At 34.9% G+C, this 18,140-nt stretch overlaps 1 protein-coding gene across 2 annotated transcripts in view; it reads left to right on the plus strand.

Annotated features, from left to right (window-relative positions):
* The window catches only part of MBD5 (methyl-CpG binding domain protein 5), a 442,356-nt gene that overhangs the window by 177,725 nt on the left and 246,491 nt on the right, over positions 1-18,140 (plus strand). The gene's annotated exons all lie outside the window — the stretch shown is intronic.

Consider the following 18,140-nt stretch of genomic DNA (forward strand, 5'->3'; position numbering starts at 1 on the left):
TCAACCAGGCCAGGGGGTTGGGAGATGGAAAGGTTAAGAGGGAACAACATGATCATAGAAATACAAAGGAGTTCCGGGTGTGGAAGGGAGAGTGCTAGCTACCGAGAAGGATCATGAAAAGCCTCATGTAGGAGTTGGGACTTGAGCTGAGCCTTGAAGGTAGGGATTGTAAGAGGGCAAAGGTAGCCAGGCATGGGGAACTACATGTACAGGTTACCTGAGTAGGAAACAGAGTGTCATGTCGAAGCAAAATGCAAGTGGGAAATGGAGTGCATGAGGAATGAGAAAGTCTAGAAAGATGCTTAGAGCCAAGTTAAAATAATCTTCAAATAACAAATAGACTTATATTTTATCAAAAAGACACTGAGAAATCATTGAAAAGTTCTTCAACAGTTCTTTAAGAATAACAGTTTACAAGTTATATGGAAGGTGGATTGGAGAAAGAGAGAGACTAGAGGTAAGGGGAACAATTAGGAGGCCATAGCAGTAGGGCAGAATTAACAAGACTTGGCATATGTTTTGTTTGATAGGGGGCAGTAGAAACATAGAGTATAGTGTCAAAGAAGATTCCATGGTTACAAACCTGAATGTCTTGAAAGGTTATGGTTCCCTCGATTGCTGGAGAAAAGTTAGAGAAAAGATTATATTTAGGGGAAAAGACAAGTTTTATTTGGGATATATTAAGTTTGAGATGCCTCTGAAATACTCACTTGGAGGTACCCAACAGGCTATTGATGTGGTACTGAAGAGTACCATATAGGAGAACCGTTTATGTGGATTTGAGAACCATCTGCATAGAGATTATACTTAAATCCTTCAGTTAATAAGAACATTTGGAGACAAAGAATATAAGGAAGGGGATCCAGGATGTTTATGGCATACTCCTTTTTTAAGTTGATGATACAGTACAGGATACTAATGAGGAGCAGTTAAGACATATGGGAAGAGAACCAATAGGGAGAGAATATCCAGGGGGGAATGGTGGTCAGTATTGTTACCCGTGTTTTAGGTGCTGTGGACTTAGCAATTAAGACACAGAATTTATTAACCATTTATAATGTTTCAGACACTGTGCTAAGTACTAAAGATATTTATATAAGGGATGATTGGTTTGAAGTGAGGAACAGGGTCAAAAAGCAGATTACAAGTAGTTGAATAGTGAATGGAAAGTCAGTGTACATGGCTTTTTCTAAGAGTTTGCCTGGGAAATTAAGACAAACATAGCATGATGGTTGAAGAAGGATAATAGGTTAAAGAGAAGGTTGTATTTTGTATTTTTTTTAAGTTGAGGAAAATATTGGTGTATATCATAATTTCTCCAAAACTTCTCATCCTATGCAACTCTAGTTCACACTGCCTTATAAATCCTTCACAGAAAGATGTATTAAATGACATGAAGACTTTCCTCTCCTTTTAGGGTCTTGGGGGTACCAATAAGTCGCTCAGGTTGTACACATTTTATTTCTTGATCTCACTACATGACCAACCCATTTCTTTTTCCCAATTTTCCCCATCCCCACACATACTTAATGAGAGGTGGCCTGGAGTAATGGTTAAAAAGCTGGCCTTGGGGTAGCTAGGGGGCACAGTAGATAGCACTGGCACTGGAGTCAGGATGACCTGAGTTCAGATCTGGCCTCAGACATTTACTAGTTGTGTGACCCTGGCCAAGTCATTTTATCTTAATTGCCTAAAATAAAATAAAATAAAATAAAATAAAATAAGAGATAGAGACTAGCCTTGGAGTTTCTATTCCTGTTTTTCACTATATACATACCGAGCAATGATCTCAAAAATCCAGATCAAATAATGACGTAGAAATCCAAAGAAAAACATCAGCAAAGTACTTCACTCAAGCTAGAATTGCTAAAAAAAAAAAAATACAGCCAAATGTAACTAGTACTAGAAGAGGCATTCCACCAGGAAAGCTGGTAACTTCATGTCAGTCATGATGCCAACACCTACCAGCATGTAGCATGGGAAGCCCTAGTGAAAGAATCCTAACTTGCTGTATTTCAACACCACACCTCAGCTGCAGCTTCACCCTTAAACCTCCCCTGTGGAACACATGCCTTCTGTGCCAATGCTTTCAATGAAGATGAAAAGTGCCATTCACCTCCTGTCAGAGAGGAGATAAATTTAAAATGCAAAAAAAAAAATAGACTTTTTGGGGCATAAACAATGTGGTGATTTTTTTTCCCTGTCCATGTCTGTGCACCTAAGTATTAAGATATATTTTTAGGGTTTGCTATGTTTTGTTTTGTTAATTTGCACCTTGTGGGCCAAAGGTGATTGTGTGAGGAACATATTAAATATATATGCATATACTTTAATGATTCTCTGGAAAGGGGAAACATTCAGGGGTTCACATTTCATGTGAAAACAATGTATTAATAAAATTTTGTTTTAAAAAAACTGGATAGGGAGCAATAATATTCCTGATTTCACTTATATATGTATTTGCTATTATATATGTTTGTATGATACTGGTCAGTGGTTATTAATGTCACTATTTTTTTTCAGTAGTAACACCATCCAAGATTTTTATTGTTCTTTCGGAATCTTCCTTTTGATTCTTTGAGAAACTCAAATCCCAGGTACCTAAAATCATTGTTATTGTTGTAATTTCATTACTTAATAAATACTTACAGACTGACAAAAAGATATAAAATGGAACAGGTCTGCCCCATTATTTTAAAGCAATCTATTCTCATTAATGAGAGGAACCATCACACTTGGATTATACTATAAGTAGTAAAGGAATTTAGGATTGTCTGAAAAAGTAGTCAGACCCAATGAAAGGCAAGTACTTACTTTTAGCTCTCCTTATTTTATACCACACAATAATTCCCTTAAAGCATCTTACTGTATATGAAAGTGCCTTCTTCCAAATAACTTTCTGGAATCTAGAAGTATTGTTATTTTCATTACAAAGATGAGGAAACTGAGACTTAGCAAGGTTAAATGCTCTGAGCCAAGCATCCCAGCCCTTTCTGCTACACCCCACTTCTCCTGGACTTTCATTTACAAATGTACGTGAGATTATTTGGTTTAGTTGAATTTTATACTAACTTTCTGTGGGTTTATTTTTTTATCTGCTTTCTTATGGTCTTGTGAGATAATACTGCACTTGGTTGTTGACTGTGCTATTTTGCAAATGAGTTTGTTTCATTCTACTTCAGTTCATTAACTCTTATTTAGTTTTTTGACTTTGAAAGTAATGAGTAGGCTTGCTATGGAATCCTGAAAGTTTTATTAGCTGTGCAAACAATATGTTAATATGTATTAACTCATATATTGATACTTTTCAGATATTATTGAAAAGTTATCAATACAACACAGGCTATATCAATACAACAAATATAATCATCATCATTATGATAACTAGCATTTATAATAAGAGTTGGAGCCCATGAAATTATTTTAACTACTCTATTTAGATAAAATCCATTTTCTTTGTAATACTACATATTTTATTTTACACAGTTAATAACATTATTCTGACAAGGGTTTGGAAGCATCACCAGACTGCCTAAACAATCCATCTATGTCACCAAAAATATTAAAGACCCCTGATATTGCACTTAAGGTTTTAGAATCACTTTAGATATTTATCTTATTTTATCCTCACAAGTATCCTATGAGGTAAGTGCTATTATTTCCTACTATATTCTTCATTTTTAGAGAAAGAAACTGGATTAAATAACTTACCAAAAGCCACACAAGCTATTTAAATGACTGAAACCAAATTCAAATTCATGTCTTGTTGACACTAAGTTTAGGGGCAGCTAGGTGGTGCAGTGGATAGAGCACCGGCCCTGAAGTCAGGAGTACCTAAGTTCAAATCCGGTCTCAGACCAAACACTTGATACTTACTAGCTGTGTGACCCTGGGCAAGTCACTTAACCTCAAATGCCTCAAAAAAAAAAAAGACACTAGGTTTAGCAGTTTATCCATTACGCCTCTAGCTGCCTCCCTCTACAAGTCATTGAAAAGATATAGAAAGTGATGAAAAGTTTATACTGACCGTGTTGAAAAGATATAATACCATAAGGTAGTTGCTGCTCACCTCTCAGATTGAGAACAGATTTTTTGTACAGTTGCTCCACGTTCCAGAGTTCCTGTCTCTAGAGATGTAGTCAGCTTCTGATTGGCTGATATTGAGGTCATGCCACACAAACCATTAACCAATCTCTGAACAACTTCACTAGGCCTTTATAGACCTAAGTTCTTGCAACCTTTATGGAGGCTGTGCCAGCACCTAATGAGTTATTCATTCTTTCAATAAGCATTTTTTGAGTACCTACTGTGTGTCAGGTATTGTGCTAGGCCCTGGGATAAAAATAGAAATGAAATCAATTCTGCTGTCAAAGAGCACAGGTACATGGATGAACATTGCATTGTACCCCTATGTTGACACAATTTGTCCCTTGCTTTGAAGAAGATTGTTTTTAGGGTAGTCTGCAGAATGAAGTCTTAGTAATAGATCTTAGCCAATGGGGGGGGGGGAAGTAATGCTTGAATGAGATTTCCCCCTTTGGCAAAATTGAATATTTGAATGTTAACAAGTGTAGAATGAGCAGAATTTATGATATGTTGAGTATGTCACAGACCTTTCTAAGATCTACATAATACATAATCAAAAGTTGCTTTGCCTTTGGCTCCCGTGTTTCTTTACAAGGCAAGAAGATTATCTGTTGTGTATGTCATAAGAACATGGATTAGAGTTAGGAATCATATCAGTAATGTGATTCAAACTCTAAATCAGTGATTAAGTTCTTTAGTGTTATAGCTGCTATTTTTCAGTTACATTATGAGTCAAAGATGTTTGTGTAGGCAAGCCTTTGAACATAACCACTGCTTAAAACATTTTATTTTTAACCTAAAAAAAAAATTTAAGGAAATATAAAACTATTTGAACAACATCAAAATGATACCTACTAATATTGGCAGTTTGGACCCATCTTAAAAATGGTCTGTATTTCAAAAAAAGCGTTTCAAAAAGGCATTTCCTTGGAAGTCATTTTGCCTTTTCCCATGGGAACAGTTAATTAACCTTAGTTTAATTACAGCTGTCAATTGTCATCAAAAACATTTCTTATTTTATATGATGTAGTAGGTGTCTTCTTCCTTCAAGAAGTTTAAACTGTCCTAGTGAATCTGCAAGAAGAGAGATGAGAACAAGGGGGAAAGAAAGAGATTAAATGCATAACTAAATTAAAAGTGTTTCCATTAAGCAGAAAGTATGTAAAATAGTCAATAATGCGGGTGTTCTGAAATTCTCATATCAAGAAAAATAATTCCAGTTGCTAAAAACATTTGCAGTTAATTTCCTAGAAATATTACTTCAGGAGTTGTGTGAAGGCTAGAAGGATAATATGGATTAAAGAGAAGTCTAAACATAAGATGTGCCTGAAAAAATGTTCTGAAGGACAGTTGTGGGATACATGGAAAAAGGAAGCTTCATGTTAATTTTCCGAAAAAAGTAAAAGGTATAATCCGGATACAAAAATATCTAGGGTACCCTCACGAAGATTTTGAAATGAATGAGCCATGTTTTCTGAGCATTTTTTTCTTTGTAGAATAGTTACTAGATAATGTGGAAGACATCAAAGATGCATTTTTTTCTTCTATCATTCATACATGATATTTAAATTTGAATGCAGGATTATAGATATGTAATCCCATTGTACCTTTGAAACAGTTTTTATCATTCCAACTTTTCAGGCTAAAAATATTAGCATAAAGAAAAACATTGTTAATTTGATATATTTTTTTTTTGTTATCAAGTTACACAAGTGACCAGTGACAAAGCTGGTAACAAAATTTAAGACATCAAATTTTTAGGGAGCTGTTGCTACTTGAGGGGTGGGGAACCTGTGGCCTGGAAGCCACATGTGGCCCTCTAGCACCTCGAGTGTGGCCCTTTGACTAAAGAACAGTTTGTTCTGTGAAGTTTGGATTCAGAGGGCCACACTTGAGGAGCTAGAGAGCTATATGTGGCCTCTCCAGGCCACGATTCCCTACTTCTGTTACACTGATGCAAGCCTCCCACAACATGTGTCATGAATATTTCTGATTAGGTGTATCTTCCTGACCCTTCCCTCTCTGCTATACCAATTGCTTAAAAATCTGTATGAGTTGGAGTTTTAGAAGGTAGACTTGGACCCAATGGGTGCTTTGAATTTTTATAACTTATAATTAAGAATTGAAGTATATGGCCAAATTATAAAGCATATGTAGAAAAAGCCATACCTAATAAATGAACAGTGTTTTGTGTTTGTGTTAAGTTGATCTCATTTCCTCTGTCCTCGGACATGATATTGTCATGAATTTTTATTAATAAATATTTAATCAGAAGGCATTTTTTAAATTGGTTTTGGAAAGATTAGTTTTAAAAGACCTGAAAATTTTGTTTGTTTAGCATTCATTGATTCCTTCCTAGAGTTTCTAACTTTTCTTGTTTCATAAATGAGTTTTAATTACTTAGTTTATTGCATAGCACCCGCCCTGAAGTCAGGAGGACCTGAGTTCAGATCCAGCCTCAGACCAAACACTTGACACTTACTAGCTGTATGACCCTGGGCAAGTCACTTAACCCCAGTTACCTAAATGATAACACCAAAACCTTAGTTTATTTCACTTTATTTACTCTACATAATTATCTTAGTAAATACTTAAACTAAAATATCTTAAACCAAAATTTGTTGTTGGCAAAGACACTGGAGTGGTTTGCCATTTTCTTCTCCAGCTCATTTGACAGATGAGGAAACTGAGGTAAACAGGGTTAAGTAACTTGTCAGGATAACAGAGATAGTAAGGCCAGATTTGAACTCAAGAAGATGAACTCAGGATAGAGGCCTCGTGCTCTGTCCACTGCACCACCTAGCTGTCCAAAACTTCTTTTAATTTTCATAAATTCTAAATGTTAAGAAGGTGCTGTCAGTCATCCCATTAGTCATTTTCAATATTTCAACAAGGATTTACTAAGCACTTCATGCGGGAAATGTGGTAGACACAAGATGCACAGACAAAAATGAAACAGTCTCTGCCCTCAAGCTCCTTATATTCCATTGAGGGTTAACAGAGTGTGCATAGATAAGTAAATAAAAATATATACCTAGTAAATACTTACAACTGGGTAGAATAGGAAAGGCCTCTTGAAGGTGGTGGTACTAATGGAAGTCCACACAACTTGAAGGTTGTTCACTCTCAAAGTATAGTAGGGATCCTAAGAAACAAAAATGGGGACATGGTCCCACCTTCCCGTTCTTCAGGGAAAGAAAGCCTATGCAGCGGTACAGAGATGAGATGAAATGTCTGACGCTATTCAGTAGGAAACACAGCAAGTGATTATCTTAGAAGGAGGTCGTGTTTCTAGAAGTTAATTTGTAAATCATTTGTGTCTAGTGACAAATTTTCCCATTAAAATACGTTTGATCAGTTTTTTCTTGCACTAGTAGTTGGATCCACAAGAGAAGATTTTATAGGTTAGTAAAAGATATGCAGTAGTTAGACAGTAAGCTTGTTGGGAGATGGCACTAGTAGGGGGTTCAAGAAATTATGGCAGAGTATTCAATGCATTAAACTTTAGAGAATATAAATAGAATTCTATGATAGTGACTCCCCCTCTCGTAGTAGTGGCCTTTATGATTTGTAGTACCAGAAGGCTCAAAAGCAAGGGGTTAAATGTGGACCTATAGAAGCCTGAGACCTTGCTTCATCATCTGACCTCCAATGCTTGGGTCTGGTGTGACCTTGGAGAAGTCACTTAACATCTCCCGGACCTCAGTTTACTCATAAAATGTTGGGGTTGGAATAAATGTCTTGAAGTTCCTTTCAGCTCTGTTTGATAAAAACCCTCATGTGTGTTCATTAAAACTTTGAAACAGCTTTTCCTGACTTGCTAAAAATCTTCTTGATAATGAGTTTTGTTGGGTTTTGAACAATTTGTTAGAAATATAAAAATACAATACTCTCTGATTAGTTTGCAAGAACAGTTGATTGACGTGAGTGAAAATATAAACGAGTAATTTAAACAAAAACCCTTTACATAATGTGTTGATGGGTGGTAGAATAAGTATCTTGATTTAAGAAGTGCAGCCATGACACTCTTCTTCCATCTCCATCTCCATGTCTTTGTGCTGTGTCATTTTCAGATTAGATAGCCATTAAAAGCAGGTATCAAAATAAGCTGAACTTAGAACTAGTCTTTTGAATCAGTGTGTCGCAAAATATTCAGCCAAGATGTTAAGAACTAATGAAGCCTGTTCAATCACATTGCTCTCACCAAAAGTGTCATTATTGACAATAATTATTATTTCCTCTATTTGAAAGTAAGCTCCATGTGAATAAGGATTGTCTAATCTTTTTATAAGTGTCTCGGTGCCTTGCACATAGTGGGTACCTAATGAATGGTTTTTTTATTGCTTGATTTATAGTGGAAAGCATTATGGATTTAGTGCTTAGATTCCAATCCTTGCTTTGCTAATACTAATAATGACTACCATTTATAAAGGCATTTAAGGTTTGCAAAGTGTTATCTATCTATATTTATACATACATGTACATATACACGTACATAATTTCACAACCCTGTGAGTTAGATGATGTTGTTATCCACATCTTATAAATGAGGAAACTGAGGCTGAGAAAGGTTAGGTCACATAGCCAGCAAGTGTCTGAGGCAGGGTTGAACTTGGGGCTTCCTAACTCCGAGTCTAGCACTCTATCCACTATACCTCCTGTGTGCTTACTACCCTTTGTGATCTTAAGCATATTAAACTTCTTTGAGTCTCATGCCTTTAGCAGCATATAGTAGATAGATAGTTGCTTTTGGGGCCAACAAGATCTGAGTTCAAATCCTATCTCTGATATTTATTGATTTTATACTAAACCTCTATATGTTCTAGATAACCCTCTAAAACTATTAGGTGCCTAGAAGATACTGACCCACATTGATAAAGTTTACTCACCTGGGAATTCCCTATTCTTAATAGCTATTTTATGTCATAACCCTCTTTCCCAGGACACTATTTTTAAATGCATAAAATGAAATTTATAGGATTACAAAGGAAACCAGTTATATTAAAGAGGTATTTTTTCCCATCCAAAATAATGGCACTACTGAAATCTATCCATGGGATTCTTGAATCCTAGTTTAAGATCCCTTGCCTGACCTTTATTAATGAAATCACAATTCTAGTTCTTTTACTTATTTTTTTTTCTATCAACTTGCATGACTTTATAACCTTCTTATTAGTAATTTGCACCATTCTTTAATGTAATTGTTAGTAGTTTGCAATTCTTCTTTTAAGAACTTTTTATTCATGTCCTTTAACCACTTTTCCTTTAGAGAGTAGCTTTTGGTATTACATATTTGTTTTAGTTGCCTATATATCTTGAATACTAAGGAATTTATCTGAGAAATAAATCAGTCAGTCTCCAAACATTTATTAAGCATTTATTGTATACTAGGCACTATGCTAAATGCTAGTAGTAGAGGTTTTTTCCTCAGTCATTTGCTTCCCTTTTCCAAGATACATTGAATTTGTTTGTGCAGAATCTTTTCAGTTTCTATAATCCAAATTAACTATACTCTTGTTTGTGTCTTGTTTGGCTAAGAATTCATCTCCTAACCATACATATAGAAGGTATATGACTGGCTTTTCTTCTCTTTAATATTCAGGATATACATCTGTTTTAAATTTATTGGGGGATGTGGGATATTTGTTTAAGCCTAATTTCTGACTATTTCCCAATTTCTCTATCAATTGTTATCAAATATAAAAATTTTTGCTAAGTAATTTATGTTTGGGGGTTTATTGAACAGGATTACTGAATTATATTATTTGCTTTTATTCCATGTCTTCTCTATCCTATTGACTTCTCTATTTTTTAACCATTATCAAGTAGTTTTAATAGTTACTGCTTTGTAATAGTTTGAGGCCTGAAAGCTATTTCCCCCTCTTTATTCCTACTTTTCATTATTTCCCTTGATATTCTAGATCTTTTGTTTCTCCAAATTAAATTTATTATTTTATCTATCTCTATAAAATATTCCTTTGGTAGTTTCACTGCTATTATGTTAAGACTGTAAATTAACTTTTATAGTATTGTCATTTTAATTATATTGGTATGGTCCAGTTATGAGCACAGAATATTCCTCCAACTCCCTAAGTGGTTCTTTCCAGAGCATTTTGTAATTGAATCTATACAAGTTTTGAATATGCTTTGGTAGATTGATTCCCAAATATTTTATGGTTTGGGTCTTTTTGAATGCAATTTCCTCTTCTACTGTGCCTTTTGGATTTTGTTGTTATAAAGAAAAGCATTTTATTCAGAGAGATGGGTCTATTTTATATCCCACAACCTTACTGCTTGTTCCAGTTTCTTTGCTGATGCCCTTAAATTTATTCAGTAAATTCTCATGTCACCAGCAAACAGAAGTAGTTTTCTTTCTTCTTTGCCTATCTTTTATACCTTTGTTTTCTTCTTGTATTTATTGGCAAATCTTTTAGTGTATTCCCAGTGCTTATAATGCTTGCTTTTGGTTTTAGATAAGATTCTTTTTGTGGTAGTCAATCTACTGTGTGCCAGGCTCTATGCTAAGTGCTGGGGATAACAATAAAGGTAAAAGACAGTCCCTGCTCTTGAAGACCTCACAACCTAATGGGGAGATAAACAGGTTTTATACAGGATAAATAAGAAATAATCAACAGGAGAAAGGCACTAGAATTAAGAGGGATTAGGAAAGGCTTCACTTAGAAGGTAGAATTCTAGCTGGAACTTGAAGCAAGCCCAGAGACAGAGATGAAGAGGGAAGACATTCCAAGTGTGGGGGGCAGCCTGAGAAAATGTTTGGAACCCAGAAATGGAGTGTCTTCTTTATGAAACAGCAAGGAGGTCACTGTTACTGGCTCAAAGAGTATATGGGAGGAAATAGGGTGTCAGAAGGACTGGGAAAGTAGGTAGCAGCTATATGATAAAGAGCTTTGAGTGACAAAGAGCTTTGTATTGGATCCTGAGGTGATAAGGAGCCACTGGAATGATACGGATGGACCAGACTTTAGGAAAATAACTTTGGCCGATCAATGGAGGAGACACTGGAGTAGGGAGAGACTTGTTCTAGGGCTGGGCAGAACAACCAGCAGGCTATTGCAGTAGTCCAGGTGTGGGGAGACAAGATCCTGCACCAAGTAGAACAAGAAACATATTTGAGAGATATTGCAAAGGTACAACCAACAGGCCTTGAAAACAGATCAGATAACGGGAAATGGGTTATAGTGAAAAGTTGAAGAGTAAATAAGCAGAATCAGAACAGTTTGTTACATGAACATTGCAAATGAAAACCACTTTCAGAAAATTTAATATCACTGATCAGTTCAGTGACCAAGTATGATTCCAGAGGACCTTCTTCCTGATGGAAATTAATGAGATTCAAGGTGCAGGATGAGACATAGATTTTTTTTGACATGGACAGTGTGGGAATTCAGTTTACTTCACTCTGCAAAAAAAAAAAAGATCCATCTGTGCTTATGTTTTGTAGTGTTTTTTGAATAAATTATTATACTTTGTCAGAAGACTTTCTGTATCTGTTGAGATAATAAAGTGGTTTTGGATGTTTTTATTCTTAATGTGATTAATTATGTTGATTGTTTTCCTAATGTTGAACCATCCTGGAATCTTTCATATAAATCCAGTTGGTTACAGTGAACAATTTTTCACAAATAAATTGCTGTATTCTCTTTGACAGCATATAATTTTAAAATATTAAATGAACATTCATAAATAATATATTGGTCTGTAGTTCTCCTTTTCTGGTTTAAGTGCTTAATGTTTCTGGGTTTATTAGCATGCCATTTTTCTCATAAAAATAATTTGAAAAATACAATATATCTTAATTTTTTAGAATATTTTGAAGGTATTGGTACTAATTGTTCTCTTAAAATTTCATAAGAGTTCTCCTGTAAATCCATCAGGACTAAGAGTTTTGTTTTCTTTCATAATTCCTTTACGGGTAATTATATCTTAATTTGGTATTTGGTATTCTGCTAATTTAGATATTTCATGTTTTTAGAGTAGCAAATAAAACTGACATTTTCAGATTGATTACATATAACTTTGCAGTATAAGAACCGGTCATTCTTTTTTTCCTATCTTGCTTATTGTGATTTCACCTTTACTTTTCAGTTGATTTTTATGCCCTCATCCTTTTTAATCAGTTTGGTTAAAGTACTATCAGTTTCATTAACCTTTTCAAGGAACCAGCTTTTAGTTATTGTTTTTTAATCAGTTCTATACTTTTTTTTTGTTTCTAAGTTGTTTATTTCTCAGATTTTAAAGATTATAGCTTTTATACTTATTTTGATTTTATTCATTTGTTAGGTTTGTAATTTTTAAAATGCATGTCCAGATGATTAATAATTATTTTTTCTGTTTTCCTAATGTATGTTTTGGGAATTTAATGTTTTTTTTTTCTCTGAGAGCTGCTTTAGCTTCAACCTAGAAATTTTGGAATGCTATTTCTCAGTCATTGTCTCTCACATAATTTTTAATTTGTTCCTATAATTTGTTCTTTGACCTGCTTATTATTTAGGTTTCAATATTGTCTTCATTTAGGTATGTATCTTGTCATTCCTGAACTGATTACTATTTTTATTACTCTATGATCTGTAAAGAGTTTTTTTTAATGTTATTTCTGCCTTTCTGCATTGCATGTCTTTGTGGTTTCTCTGTTCCCTGTTTTTGGAGCTTCTATATGGTACCCAAAAATTTGTATATTTTTGAGTGTTCTCATTCAGAAGGGACCATAAGTCGTTTAGCTCTGATTTTTGAGAAATTTTTTCAATTCTACATTTTCCTTTTTTTTAATCTTTCCATTAGATTTATCCAGATCTGACAGATGATTGTTAAAATCTCCTACTATTATTGTATTGCCTTAAAACGAGATATTTGTAAAGCAGTGAGGTTTTTTTGGGGGGAGAGTATAATTCAGTTCAATTTTCCTTTCTGAATTTAGATACTTTGTCATCCAGAGCATGTAAGTTTAATATTGATATTGTTTTGTTTTCTGTGATTCCCAACATACTGTAATTCCCCTCTGTTTATATTTTGGCTTTTTGTTTTTGCTTTGTCTGATAACGTGATTGAAATTCTGCTTTTTTTGGATTTACCTGAGACATAGTAAATTTTATTCCTGCTGCTCATTTTTATTCCCATTATATTTGCTTTTTAAATGTTTTTCTTCTAAGACTAAGTTGTGGAATATCATTTTCTCCTTCAGTTTGTCATTCTCTTTATTTTCACTAAATTGTTTCATCCATTCACATTTAAAATTATATTTTCCTCCATTTTTAGCTCTAACATTGTGTCTTTTCTAAATTAAGATTTTTTTTTTGTTCCTCTTCTGCTTTTCAATGAGTGCTCTGTCCCTTAAATTAGTTTTTCCCAATCTATTTTAAGGCAACGCTATTCACACAAACTTTGTTACTCTCCCTCAATTCTCCTTCTCATTTGTCAACCCTTTCTTTAATTTAGAGTGTTCCTTAAATTGTTGATTTATTTTTCTTCCTTTTATTTAATTATCTAATTTTTCTTTTCTCCTCAGTTAAGAAGTTAATTTAGATTCTCTTCCTCTATATCTTCTTTTTTTGTTGTTAATATGATTTTCTTTTTCTGTCCCCTTTCGAAGATGGATTTCTTTATCTTGTTGTATTCATGAATTCTCTTCCTCCTTTTCTAAACAATTTCTGTTATTGCCTTGTGGAACTTGTCCCCTCCCAAGTCTTTTTTCCAGAGTGCCTCACTCTTTGAAGTTTCAATTCATGAGAGAAGTAATGAAGATATAAGCATTACTCCATGGTAATAATTTCCCTGTGTCTCAAATTATGTGGTCCAGTTCTACCCACTTCCCTTCCAGTGCTCAGTTTCGTTCCTCTTTACCATTCAATTTATTTTCTGGGCCCAGGCCCTCCCACCTTTCTGTCTTGAGTAGCTAGGTGGTACAGTAGATAGAGTACTGACTCTGGAATCAGGGACAGCTGTGTTCAGATCCATCTTCAAACACTAAACTGATTCTCTTAAATACTCTAATTTGCTACCTCATCTTTTATTCTTTTGTGAGATTTTATCTTGAAAAATTCCATAAGGAGGTTGCCAGAGCATTCATGGGTTACCAGAACTCCATTGGCCCAAGACCTCTCTAACTTTATAATCTAGCAACTAGCCTGTTTGAAATCTGCCATAGTGGTGGGAGAGGAGTGAGAGGAAAACCTAGGATCTTTGACTTTTGTTTTCTTCCTCATTTTTTCTCTTTTTCCTTCTTCCTTACCGCTTACATAATGATTCCATAGGGTGGGGTAAGAAGTCTTGGTTTTTGGGTTTTTTCCCCCTTAGTTCTGCCCATACCAATAAGACTGTCCAGTTTAAAAAAAAAAGTATTTAAATGATAAAAGGTCATTTAAAAAGTTCTGTAGGGCATTGCCACCATGATAGAGCATATCAACCTAAAACAGGGGTTAGTGTAACACCCCACTCCCTTTATCCCCAAAAAAAGCCTGAGTTAGTCCTATGCCTTTTCCTTTTCCTTCCCCTTTGAATAGGGAATAGATTTCCCTGAAAAGAAACAAAAATATCTCAGGGCCCTGATTGGCCCCTGCTTTCCTTGACATAGATTCCCAGTCACCTAAGGGTATAAAAAGTCTCATACTCATAGAGTGTGTGCCTCTCAGATTTAGTGGGTATTTGAGACCCCATAAGTCACAGTTCCTTAAGCTGTTGTCAAACATATTTCCATAAGGAGACGAGAGAAGCCACTGCTACCCAAGGTGAAACAAAGTACCACTGTAACTCTGGTGCATTCTTTGCTGTATGAGGGCAAAGTAAACCACTTTTTGTTAACTGTTCAATGATTTACAAGTGATTTATTTTGTCAAAACTCAACCTGTACTAATAGGATATTGGGATTCAAGTGACCCCACCCACACCACCTACACAGGTGATCTAAATTCTGTGATTTTCAAGTCCACTCCACTTTTCCAATACTTTTGAATGAATGGATGAATGGGAAAAAAAATTAAACCATTTATTTTAATTTCTTACTCAATGCCAGTCATTTTAGCAATTACTAGAAATACAAAAAGACAGTCACTACTCTCAAGGAACTTACATTTAATAAGAGAAGACCACACATATAAAGGAGTGGATTTCAAGAAAGGGTGCAGGGCCTGGGAAATCACAGAAATTGTGAGCTCCTGAAATCCAGGAATGATTACTCATCCCAAAACTAGAAAAAGAAGGGGGATAGGGGTAGAATATGACAGCAGAGTGGCATAAAGATGACCAGAGATGAGCAATTTGATTTCTCTGGGTCAAATTAATTATAGAGAACTTTTTGATCAGTGTAGAAGAAAGAACTCCAGTTCAGGAAATAGAAAGTCAGGTTGGAAGCAAGAAAGCATGCCATGAAAATTGCTAGAGAACAGCAGTCAGTATGGTAGGTCTGAATTCAAGTAGGTGTGAAGAACTAGGTTCGTACAAGTGGGGCTCCCCAGGACTGGGCGCCATTTTGTATCTGTCTTCGCTTCACAGATTACCATGGCCAAAAAAGTTTATTAGCAAGTAAGTTAGTTGTCTTATTTGTCATGAGCCTCATTGTATTTAGTGTGGTTTGACATAATTTACAAGGACCATATTGGAAGCCTTTTTCTTTTCTTTTCATTTATAATTAAACACCAAATAAATAGCAATGAAGAAAAACAACTTGAAGAAACTTCAGAACTCTGATCTATGCAATGTTCAACAATGTCTCCAGCACACCTACGATAAAACATATTAAGCCTCTTTTTGACAGAAAGTTGGTGGTCTCAGGTACAAAAAGAGGCATATGTTTTTGGACATGGTTACTGTGTGGATTCATTTTGTTTGACTATGCTTAATGGCAGAATGCTTATGACAGAAGTATTACCTCCCCCACTTTGTTTTTTAATGATGATAGATAGGTGGGAGAGGAAAAATTATATCATATTATGATATGAAATTTTATATTATTTCAATAATATTATCAATAATGTGGTATATTATTATGTAATGATATGAAAAAAGAGAGGGTCACCAAATTTTTTTTTAAATGTATAGAAAAGAACATACGGAAGTTCAAAAGGACAGTTTTGAAAGCAATGTGTGGAGAGACCAGGGATTATGTACCAGAGGTAGAGCAATCCCAAGACAAGAAACCAAGAAACTAAATATGGTGGCAGCCTTATTAATTAACATTGGAGAATAATAAGTCCTCATTAATCAATTAGAGCATCACTCTTCCCCCATCAGAATCTATGTTCCAGCAGATCATACATGCTTAAGCATGGAAATAGTTTAGGAATTTTCCTGCTGTTGTAGTCTTTGCCATCACATGTAACCTCTGCCCTTAGCACATTATTCCTTTGCATCAAGCAGCAGACCTCAGCTCTGCCCAGCCATATACAGAGCAGGAGGAAGTATAAAGGGATCAACCTTTACTTTGCCTGGCCTAGCCCTTAAATTAGGGAACGCTAAGATGGCAGAAACTCTGTGTATTGTACCCATTCTACCCTTCTGCATACCTGCAAAAATGGAAAACACTGACTTAGCTCAATCAGGGTACTTAATAACAGAAGGAAATGGGGCAGGAGACTAGTGTGTAGGGCCTTAACAGGTGTGAAGAAAAGAGAACTGGAATCCAGCTGGAGCTAGTTTTGTTCACCTAAAGATTACTCAGGCAGACACAGAGGCTAGGAAAAATGAATTCTCTAATCTGGGAGGAGACTGAAACAGTTTTGAGGTTCAGCCCCACTATCAAAGGGTAAAGAGACAGAAATTGAATGACAGGATTATTTAATGGAAAAGGGTCTCAGTAGGGAAAAAACTTCTGTTAAAAACCTAGATCGTATACAGAAAAAAATCAACAGAGAATCCAGTAAAATAAGGGAAGATGAATACCAACGCATCTAAAAGACTTCTAATATTGCTAAAGAAATATTGCAAGATAAGGAAATTGAAATCTAAGGAAACACAGGACCCCATATATTCCCAAAACAGCATGGAGCCACAGAGTAGGTTGTTTAAGAATGGTTCAAGAGAAAATTGAACCATGAGAGAAGAAGACGTAAGGGAACAATTGTTAGATTTTATGGCCTGCACTTAAGAAATAATTAGCAGAATAGAAAAACTTGAATCCATAATAGTTATTCTAGCCAAAGAAGAGACAACAGGTTGGGAATACATATATACTGAAGTGAAGGCTATTTGAGAAGAAGAGAGACAAAAAGCCACAATCTTAAAAAAACGCATGATCCATCTACTAGTAAAGCACATTGATCTTGAAGACAGGATGCAGAGACAACTCGGGCCTCCCAGAAGAACATGACAAGATGACAAGTCAAAAAACCTGAACATTGTAATATGAGAAATAATAAAAGAAAGCTGTTCAGAATTTCTGAATACAGAAAACAAAGCACCACAGATTGCAGAAAAGCATCCTATCACTTAAATTATAAGACGTGTATTGGTTAAATTTCACAATTGCAATAACAAACAACAAATTCTGCAGGCAACCAGGAAAAAAACCTTCATACATAAAGGAAACAAAATTAAAATAACACAACTATTTTACATTCACCAAAAAAACAGTGAAAGGTATAGAATAAAATTATAAAAAGCAAAGGGACTCAGGCTACAACCCAAAATGACGTAGTTTTCAAATTTGACTGACTAATCTTCAATGAAAAAAGATGAATGTTCAATAAAACCATTCCTACAAAAAAAAAATCACAAGCAGATTGTTTGACATATAGATAGACCTATAGATATATAGACCTTATAGAACTTATAGATATAGACCTTAAACAACAGAAATACAAAAAAAGAATACAGTTGAGAAGGAAAGCATAAGAGTAATGAAATAAGTTACCTCATTTCCATAGATTGTTAAAAGAAAAAAAAAGAATAAAGATACTTAATTACATTAATAACAACCAAAGATTATCCTAAAAGAGGATCATTGCGATTTCTTTCTAAAAGTACAAAAGGGCACAACCCAGACTGCACCAGGTGGCTAATAGGAGAGAAAAGGAGAATACTGCAGTGGCTAAAATACTTGGACT

The sequence above is a fragment of the Phascolarctos cinereus genome, unplaced genomic scaffold (genome assembly GCF_003287225.1).
Source record: "Phascolarctos cinereus isolate Bilbo 61053 unplaced genomic scaffold, phaCin_HiC Scaffold_726;HRSCAF=1367, whole genome shotgun sequence".
NCBI classification, from domain to species: domain Eukaryota; kingdom Metazoa; phylum Chordata; class Mammalia; order Diprotodontia; family Phascolarctidae; genus Phascolarctos; species Phascolarctos cinereus.